Below are 11,020 nucleotides of genomic sequence, written 5' to 3' on the forward strand. Positions count from 1 at the left end.
TTCAGAATATCCAAATTATTCCCCTGTTCAGGTACATGCATCAAAAGTCTAAGACCTCACTGCAAAATAAGAGGACATTAGATTTCTTTTCAAATATCATATAACACTCATTTCCTAACTATCTGGGAAGAATTCAGCCACCTCAAAACCTACTAGGAGCTGTAGCAGACAAAGCAGTACATAATTAAATCCTTTTAATTTGTGCCTTTCTTACATTCAATCACTAGTGTATTTTAATTGCAACTATATTTATTTTTCCATCTATTTTAAACAGTGGTATGAATGTAGTCATACTGATGGAAAATGTGATGCTACTTTAAAAATATTACTTTCCACCTGTCAAGATGTATTTTGTACTCAGTATTCTTCTTTTAATTGGAGTATTCATTTAAAGGAAAAAATAAATTCCTTCTTCCTATTTCACACATACATACACCTCTTCTTCCCTGCAACTCAAAGCTGCCAAAATGAAGATCTCTAAGGTTTGATGGTATCACCAAGGCATGTAATGAAAAGGTCTTCATGGACCTTATTGAAACTATTTGCATTGACACCACAGCTCCTCTGCCTCCCTGTTTTTCCAGATAAGTGCTCCAGACTTTAGACCCCTTTTTTTCTCTGTCTTTTGATGAGTATGCACTGCACATGCCTTTTTAATCTTTCCTGATGGGAAAGGACTTACCAGATGCCAACATCTCTAATTGCAAATGATTTGAAAATGCTGCCAGCATCAAGGAGGTAGCGTGTCTTCCCAGCTCATTTTAAAACTTCTTGTAGAGATTGTACATTCCTTACCCTTTCCATCTCCCACCTGTTTCAACACCCCAGGGCTGGGATACTTTGATTTTTCTGTATTTGTTAAAAGAAATAAATTCCACCTACGTCTGACACTAAAAATGCACCCTTCTTGATCTCAAACTTTTTAAAACATCAGGCATCCAAATGAAACACAATACCCACATGTTTTATTTGCAGGATGCCTCACAGATAATTTTCTTTGTATCTTTGCTTCCTGCATTCCTGAGGGCCTACCATAATGTATTATCATAGTAAACATCAGGTTATAATCATCTTTGAAATAGATTCTCATATCTCAGACACACAGAAATTGAGCAATCCTCTGTCTCTTTGGTGGAATTGTACAAGACAAATGGATGTTCAATAACAAGGTTTCTAGCAGAAAACATCTGCAGGGTCATTTGGAATAGGAACCAGATCCCAAACCCATTGCAAATATGTCTTTGGATCCGTTGCACTGTTGCACTGGAACGTACTGTCAGGGTAGAACATGAATTGAAAGGCAGCGAAAACTCTCACATCCTTGGATGAAAGCTCTTTGCTAAATTCAGAGAATAACAATAACAACATAGTAGCTTTGTTATTTTTACTATTAATTACAATAATATGGCATGCTTTCTGTCAGAAAATTGCATCATGTTCTGCCCTTGGAGCAGGGCAGGCTTAGTAATTCACCAGAAAGTCCTTTCATCTGCAAGCAATGAAGACAGACATATTCAACTCATTATTACACTCCCCCCCCCGCCCCCCTTTTAACCTCTCAGTTCCTCACTCTGACATGCTAAAAGAGCTCTGCTCCCTCAATACCCCAAGCATAGTCTTGCAATATCAGCAGTTGTGCCACCCAAGCCTGAATCCCTGCCCCAAAGCAAAGAAACACTGCCAGGATTTGATCTCCCATCTCTGTCCCTCTCCTGTTGACCCTTTCTGTTTCTTGCTGCTCCAGTATACTCCATTTCCAGTGCTCATCCCTCCTTACACACAGCAGGGAATGACAACAGAGCACTGAGTTTTCACTGGTGCCTCCCCCAGACTGACATACTGAGGTCGTGTGGTGACTGAATGTCACTACTGCTCATGGGTTGTGCTGCCTACTAGGATAAGCGGGTTATCCTCTCCCAGTGCCAAACACAGCTTCATTTCAGAGAGTTGTCTCTTCCCTGAAGCTGAGAAGAACACACTGTTCCTATTCCAGACGTAAGTTGTTGCATTACAATTCAGAGCTTGCTTGCCCCTTGTTTATCAAGATGGCTTGAAACTTTTCCCTGCACTTACGTCTGCTCTAAACACGTACACTCTCCTGATGACATGCATGAGCATCCTGGTGTGTTAGCTCAAGGCCATGTTTGCTTTGAGAGGAGGATTTTGTTTATTAGAGTTAGCAATCACTTTAGTGATACCTAAAAAGAAGGATGTTTTTGCTGCAATATTGGACTTTGCCACTGTGGTTTTCTGTTGAGACCTGTTCTCCTCTCATAGTTTCCCCAAGTTCCTTTCGAGCTACTTTCAAACTAAAGCTGAAGAGTGATATTAGGGTTTGGGTTATTTGCAGAGAAGTAAAACATGCTTTTAAATGAATCAGGGAGTTTGATCTCAGGTAAATCATGAATACATAAAATGTTGCTCTCCAATGGTAATGTATATTTAAACATCATAGTATGTCTAAGATTTTCAATGTTGTAAAGGATCTCAACAGATAATAAAGGTACTTTTGCAGGCTGTTGGAATTTCTCTATCTTTATTTCCATATGCAATATTTTAAGAGCATTTTAAGGTTATATTACTTACACACACCCAACTAAAATGTTCTGTTTTATGTATAAAGTCAAGGAAGCTTTAGGTGCTATAAACCAAATGGTTTCACATTAAAAAAACACAGAGTAGCTGCACACAATTTCGCAGTTAATGCCAGTTCAGCCAGGCTGGGATCCTGAAAAGACTGAGCTTTTACAGGAGAAAGCTGCCAAGACTGCGAGTCCAGAACGATCAAAGAATTTGCAAGCTCTACTTGCAAAGCGGATGGCATTTGATAGCTTTCCAAGGGAAAAAAATCAGGGTATTATAAACATTAGCATATGCTTGTAGTATTATGTAATGGTGAAAAGATCAAGAAAAATGCCAAAAGCAATTAAAAAAATGGATCCTACAATATTAACCCTGCCACAGTGGTACAGCTAGAATACCACCAGTTTCAAAAGACCTTGTTAAAAATCCATTGTAACGTATTATTCTTGAGTTTATATGTGTGTGGGTATAATGCTGTATGTTGGTACATGTGCACACCCAGCTTTGGGTTAGGTAGTAATAAAAATATCTTGACTTTTTCAAGTTTAGCAATGTACTTGAGTTAAATAGTGCTTTTGCATATAATTAAAAGTTACACTGATCATTTTCTACCTGGATGTTGTGTGAAAGCAAAGTGCACCTGAATCCCTCAAATAGCCTGACCATCCTGCTAAACAAAGGGATCTGATCGACAGCCTCAATGATGGACAGCTAGGGTGATGCTGTTGCAGCAGGCAGGCATATTGATGCTAAAGAAGGGGAAAAACCCCCACCATCCACGTGCAAAGCACACATCTATTGCAAATCATAACGTTAGTAAAGTACTGTTGGTTTTGAAAAGGTAATATACACCTTTTGCCTCTTCTCCAGATGTACCTGCTTTTTCAGGGTATGTCTTATTTCCATCTCTCTCATATAGAGCTTGGGGCTTACTCTTAAGGAGTTTCCTCTCTCTCCCTAAATAGGCACCCACAAATCTTACACTCTCCATGCCTGCCTGGCTGGCTGTCCCCAAGGATTTACTCACTCTTCCTTTCTCCTTCCTTCTTTCACTCTGCACACCCCTTTTCTCTGGAAGTGTAGGTAGCAACCCTCCAGCCTCCAAGTCCATGCCAGTTTGCACATGTTCCCTCCTCTCCTGGCTCTTCTCACAGGTGCCTTTAGAGTCTGTCAACCCAACAAGCTCTTTCTGAGGTGCATGGATGTGTCTACTCCAGAGGAAGAAACAAAACATTCCTGGAAAGAAGGCAGAGAATTGCGTACAAACATTACCTGTGCTCTTGAGGCCAGTCCTTCTGTGACGAGGCTTCCAAATCTCTGCCTCCCAGCTCCTTTTCTCCTCACCACCCCCTCTGCATTTCAGCTTGCAATGAGTGACGTGTCCCTCTTCATTTCCCCGCTTTCCGCATTTCCACAGTCTTTCCATGGAGCCTCCTCCAGCTGTACCTCTCCTACCCCTCCCTCCCACTCCTGCAAACTAGCCATCTCCCCCCCACACATGGGAGCCTTACGGGAAGGAAAGCCTGGGTGATGGAGCCCCTCTCAGAAGCAGCTCCATTTGCAAAGACACCCGTATATCTTTGCCCTCGGTTCTTTTGGGCAGCTCTCAACTGCTGGCTCTCCGGCACAGCTGTATGACTTCTCTTAACTAGTCACAGTTTCCACTATGCAGCACTTCTCTCTGGCTGCTTGAACCCTATGGCCATCCAGCCATTAATTTGTTCACGGCATTTGTTCCTTCCTTTTAACAAACATGCCAATTAATTCCCTGCTGATTAGTTCATTCTTGATGCACTCTGCCAAATCTATTTCTGGTGGAATAAACAAGGAGGGATGAATCGGCTGCAGTGTTGTTATTTTTTTCCCCACTGACCCCTCCCCCAGGTCCATGCCTGCCAAATCAAACAGGCTCATGTCCCATCAGTACTCGATAAATAGATTTCCGAAGGAACGCAAGGTGTTAGAGTGATGATTTTTGTGAAGCGGGAGGTGGACCCCCGACTCTGATCCCATGTCCATGCCAGGCTGACATTTTCCTGTGATTTTAGAGGATGTGCAGCCACCACAGCCCAAAGCTGCACAATTGCTGTACACCCAGGCTCATGACTAGACCATGGCACTGTTTGCAAGTGCCTTGGCCAAATCTGCATTCTTCCTGATATTACTTCTCCAGTATCAGCTGGCAACAATGCACTCTCTGTTTCCTGACCAGCCTATTCTTATTTAACTCCATTTTCCACAGCCAAAATGTCTGCACTCAGCAGCAAGAAAAAAGATGCTTTCTCACAGGGTGGAGGACTGTCCAGCCACTCAGAATAAAAGCAAACACCCAGAAGTAAGGAGCCAGAGGATGTGTGCAAGTGTTACACACAGAGCAGTTGTTAAAATCGCAGTATTATGATTGCAACAGAGTGCTGCTGGTTTACACCAGGTGAGGAGTTGATCAGAAGGAAAGCTGAGTGGCATCCTTCTAAGCACAGTCCATAAACATCAGCCAGCACTATCATTTAGTCAGCCACTTAAATCCACTCCAGAGAGAGGTCCAGCTGGGACCATACTCGGGTATCTGCTTCTCTGACACCAGGAGTGTGTGGTTTTGGCTGCTCCTGCTCCTCCAGTCCCACTGGCTCTGTGGCAGGGAAATTTCTGAGAAGACTGCCTTGTTTACAGAGCCTTACCACTGAAACAGCAGGACACTCATTTGCAAAGTTATAAACCACCAGTTTTCAAAAGCAGCTCACAATATACGGGCTTAGCACAGAACAGCCTCCGGAGGAACTGGAAACCTATTTTCTTTGGGCTCAAACAAGCAAACAAAGTGCCTAGGCAACAGGCAAATAACCCAAACAATCATCTGTCTCCAGCTGTTCCCCATTCAGCACACTGCAAACAGCCCTGTTAACACTGCCATTGCAGCTTCCTGCGAAGAGGAAACAAACTGCTGACAGTCAGCATGGGATGGGGATGCTGAATGGAGGAACGCTTTGAGCAGGAGCCCCTCCACGGCATGGCACAGAGATACCAGCTGAGCAGACCTGATGGGGAAGCCCACACAGGCATGGCAACACACTCCCAAAAGCCTGGTCCAAATCCAAACTGTGCTGGTGAAGGGCCACAGTGTGTGCCCAATGTCCTGGTCTCATGCTGGTGGAGTGCTACCTCAGCACAGCTCTCAGCAAGCAGGCGTGTGTATCACAGAAATTCCCCATTCTCTGCATCTCCTGGGGGATTAGTAGGGGAGACAGGACAGGAGGGATCTGTAGCACTTCTCTTCCTTGTCTTCTGCCTGTTAGCATTCACATTCCCAGTGATGCGAAATGAGCACTGCCCAGCCCACTGTCACCACTGTGGCTGCATTCGGGCAGGGATGCCCAGTGCCCATGTGCCTTCACTGCACCACACTAAGCAGAGCCCAGGAACTTTAATACAATCAACTAACAAGAAACTCTCTTTTTTGTTGTTGCTGTATTTCTGTGACTGCATTGTAAGCAACTGCAGGGTATTCAATCTGCTCTCCTGCCTGAGGACTGCTGCTTGCAGCTAGTTTTCTAAACTTGAGTAGCCTCAGCATGAAGCTTGCTTGTGATATGCAAACAGGATATTGCACATGTCTGTCTGTGGGTCTCTCAGGATGCAGAAGGACTCCAAGACAGCAAAATCTCCCTGGCAAGAACATCTGCAGAAATGCTTGTGCTCGTTTCCCCAGACCCTGGATCAGCTTGGTAACCTTTGGGAAGGCACAGATTTAGCAAGCTGAGGGCAAAGGGGCTCAAACCCTCTCCGTAACCTCCTGTGTCTTGCAGGGTGCTTGTGCCCTGGGCCATGTGGGAAAGCAGCAGCTGTGAGGGTCTCCCCAACACTGCCACTTGTGTCCAGCCCTGACTTCTAAGCACACACTGAGACAAAATACCCCTTGAGTGCTAAAACTGGGTGCCTTGAGTGAGAGGGAGTCAGAGGAATTCCTGACATCCCCCAAGAGGTTAACAGCTACAGAGGTGGAGCCACATGTGAGCCACCAGGGATTTCTCTTAAGTGCCGAAGAAGCTCCTGTGCAATTTCTAGGAGCATCCATCTTTGCCCCAGCCAGCCACTGCTGGACTCTGGTTTGCCTCAGCCCTGCACAAAAGCCAGAAAGCAGCCTGCTTGAAGCAGCTCCTCTCTCCCCATACTGGATAATGGGGCTGGTCACCTCCAACACTGCTGTACCTGTTCTTCTTCCCACCCCTGAGCATTGAGGTCTTGTCCATGCACCTGCATCCACTTCTCTCTCACATCAGATCAAGGCAAGTGCTGAGCACCTGTGAAGTGTTGCTGTCTTCCCCTGGTACTGTTTTATACCTGCTTTGAACTGCAACAAATCAGTGAGCAAAATGTCTCCGCTGCATAAGGCTTCCTCCCTTGACTATCTGGGATGTCTTCATGTCACTGCTCCAGGCACAGGGACCTGAAACAGGACTCAGACCACCCATGGCATCACAATGAGCTCATATAGGGAGGCAAGGCTGTCAGAGCTAGCCAAAAGAACAACAGGGGACATGGGTCTGGTGCTGAGAACCTACATCGCACTTCATAGTATGCATCAATCTGGTGGTGGTGGACCCAACTGGTTAGAGGGAAGAGGGTAACTCCCAAGAGTGCATCAAGATGTATGCTTGGTGCTGGGCAGTTTGCAGAATCTTGCAACAGATGCTGCCTCCCCTTGTGCATAACATATCCCCTTAGTATCTACCCTCTCCTTTTCTTAATTTGCCGCTTCTCCAGTTCACACATCAATGGGCACTTCTCTCCAGGCTGTCAGTCACAGGACTCCCAGCATTGGCAGAACAACACTGAGACTGGAAAAGTCTCTAGATATGGACCCATCAGGAGTTTGGTTGGGGCAGACTCCCACAGTAGCTCTCTCAACTAACAGCCTGTGCCTGCCCCTGTGACAGCACATGGGTACACTGCACAGATGAGACATTTGCACAGCTCTGACCATCTTTTGGCCTCTTCTCATGCTGAGGTGAACAGAGGGCTGGCATTGGTTTTACTTCCTGGGTTCATTAGAAACTCTACAATCATCTGCACTACTTAAAATTGCCTGAAGTGCACCTGCTGTAGGAACTTGGGAGTGTTTTGCACCTGCTCGAAATGTTATTGACACTTTTTCTGGTTTTACTTGCTTTTATTGTTCTTTCTGTTAGCCTTCACCGTTTGATTGCATTTGATTTTGTCGTTTGAACAAGCATTTCCTATTTATTGCAGTATTTGCTCCTGCATGAGTCCTCTGTCATGGAGGGACTCAGCCAGACACAGGAGGAAAGAGGATGGAGCTCCAGACTGTCCATGTAGCCATGCAAAGTAGAAGGTTAGGATGAGAAGAATGCTTTAGCTTAGCACCAATAGGACTGCAAAGATGCAGGTTATTTCTTCCCTCCAGACAGCTGGTGGAAGGGACAGCTGAGAATAGCTCCTGTCCCAGCAGCTCATCAGGAGATGATTGCCCCTCTGATCTTATGACAGAACTGCATGTGCAATCACTCCATTGTGCAATCACTCCATTGTGCCGCTCTGCCCAAGTTACCTGCTCTAGCTTGAAGGCCTTCAACAGCAGTGTTTAATGCGGGTCTTTTCAGTATCAAGGAGCATTCCAGAAGTTCTTGTGCAGAAAGGCTGGAAAGGCTGTAATTTCTGGCAGAAAGGAGGCAAGATGGAAGGCTGTGGGGTATGGGACCTCACCAGTTAACCCTGCCCCACTGCAGCCCAGCACAAACTTCTTTCTCCATTTGTTTGCATTAGCCCCATCCTTTACTAAGTGATTGGCAGCTGTACAAGGAGAATCACGGTAAAAAAAGGGCAGCACTTTTCACTTGTGGGGCAGTGTGGCATGGTCCAGCGGCTAAAGCGGAAGAGAACTGAACAAACTGATTGCAAGGAAGGAGGGGCGTTACACACAGCCTGTCCCAAACAAAAATAAAAGAGGTAAAAAAAAGAAGATAGCTGCAACCTGGGTGCAGAGCTAGAGTGTGTTTTCTGGGATTTCTGGTCAAGGCAGCTGTCCCCACATATTGTGTTCCTGATGCTGTTCAAGGACATGACCCCTCTCTTTTTGTGTGAAGAGACAGTGAGAAACTACCGAAAGAGGTGACATTGAAAAGATTTCCTTATGCTGTGTCCCACCATTTTTGAGCCAAGTGCAAAGTCTTCTGCACTAGTCCTGTTAGGTGGAACCTGGATATCACTACAATTTGTGTAGGTCAGGTGAGTATTGTGTACCTGTACAGCACCTCCAACACACTGGCATTTTAAAGGGCAAGGGTCATGTCAGAAATCAGGCATCCAGCAGGGCACAGCAAATTTACCTCTGTTAGGGTCTTCATCCTACACAGGACAGCAGGTGCCAGTGTGGGCAGAGAGGGCTTGTACAGGCTTACACTGATGAGCGGCTGGTGGCTGCGTATTTTCATGCTATTTGGCTTGTAACATTGTTCTAAATGACCACATTGCCAACCCAAGGCTCTCAGACTTTCAAGCTTAACCCCAAGTATCTCATTTTTCAGCATCTGGCTTTTTCAAAGTGCTTTGGAAATAAATAAATAAAATTAAAAGCAACATTCACATAAATGAATGATTTATTTGCAACTTCAGGGTTTTTTTCACAGCTTTTTGATTGATATTAGTACACTTGACAGGTCCAATTTATATGCAAATCAGCTTACATTCACAATGTAAAGAAGGAAAACTTCATTACTCATGCTTTGCATGAGTAACACCCTCTCAACACTCTGCTTACTCATATGTTCCTCAAAAGTTTTCACCACAAATCACTTCTCCTTGCTATTCATTAGCCTCTCAGAGATCTCAGGGCTTGGGGAACAAGCCATTTATGTGGGGATGCATGAAATTAACAGTGGGCTATGCTGTACTGCAAACATACAAGCATTGTAAACTGTGGGCTCTTGCGGTGTATGTGTGTGCGCCAGATGTTAGAAGATCAAAACTGACGACATCAGATTTTCCAGTTTCCTGCTTCTGGCTGTTTTCTCTGGTACCCTTGCACTCAGCTCTAATTGGTACCAGAAGCATTTTCTTAGAAAGAGCTGCTCTGCTGGACAGCTCTTGTCCCTCTGTATCACAGGCTTTCCTGAGACTTGAAAAGGATCCAGGATCTCTCCTGTAAATATTTACATAGATACAGGATCATCACTACTCTTGAATCTAAAAAAAAAGTGGAAGAGAGGAAATGGCATATGGAACAGAAGGATTCTGTATTCAGAAAGACCTGGAAAGGAGAGAAAAGTAATGACTCTGATGGCTTCTCCAGTGTTTGTGCCTGGGACTGCCCCCACAAGTGCTGTGTTCTCAGGAAGGTCCTGATCTGAAGCCTGATGACATCAATGGAAAAAATCCCTCTGGTACCAAAAGGGTTTGGATCAGAACTACTATCTTTGCTGTTCACATTCACCAACCAGACTGCTTGGTGTCTCTCTTCTGCTCCTTCTTTATTGTTATTTAAAAGGGTTTCAGGACCAACCCGGGCAGAAAAGTACATTATTTGCAGGAACAGTGCCTGAAGCAGGGGGAAGCAGCAGCAGTAGCTGCTGAAGAAACATTATGTGTTCTTTAGCTAAACAGACTCTTGATGTCTTCTGTGTCTGTCCAGCATTCTTCTGTGACAAAGCAGTCAGCCTTGAGAGTTATCACACAAATCATGACTTGAAGAAGTCCTGGTGTTAGATGGCCCGTGCATGGGACGCTGGAGTCTTGTGGCTTTGGAGAAGCCACAAAAACCCTCCTAGTTCAACTTCCCCATCGTGGGAGATTTCACTTGTTTGCTTACCTCAGAAGGCTGTGGTGAAGATTGATGCCAGCTTTGGAAAATGCCCTGGTGGTCTTCTGTAACTAAGCATAAAAGCAGTTGCAAAACCAAATCAACAAATAAGATTTCTTCCAACCACAACATTCCCAAGAATGAAGGCATATATTTATACCAAGAACAAGCACCAACACTTTCTGTGTAAAACCAACAAGCATATTGTTGCACGTGTCAGTGCCCGGCGCAGTCGGGCAGGCTGAGGACACCCAGTCTGTCCTCGGTCAAGGCTGGCTGCTACCAGCCCTCACCGCCCTGCGGGTCTCTGCCCCTGTAAAACAACCGGGAGGAAACGATGGAAGCAGTGAAGAGGTTCCGTTGGCGGGCACCGCAGGCCTCTGCCCCCCGCGGCACCGCGGCACCTCCGAGCCGCAGACCCCGGCCCTGAGGGCCGCGCCCCCGCCACCTGCCGGGTGCCCCCGAGCGGCCTCACCCGCAGCTCCCCGAGGCAGGGACGCCCCGGGCTGCCCCCGCCGCTGCCCCAGCAGGGTGAGCCCCGGACCCCGCTGGGGGTGTGACGGGGGGGGGGGCTCACCCCGCAGAACTGCAATCCCCAGCAGGCCGCAGGAGGCGTGGGGCGAG

This window comes from Falco peregrinus, chromosome 6 (genome assembly GCF_023634155.1).
Source record: "Falco peregrinus isolate bFalPer1 chromosome 6, bFalPer1.pri, whole genome shotgun sequence".
Taxonomy (NCBI): Eukaryota; Metazoa; Chordata; class Aves; order Falconiformes; family Falconidae; genus Falco; species Falco peregrinus.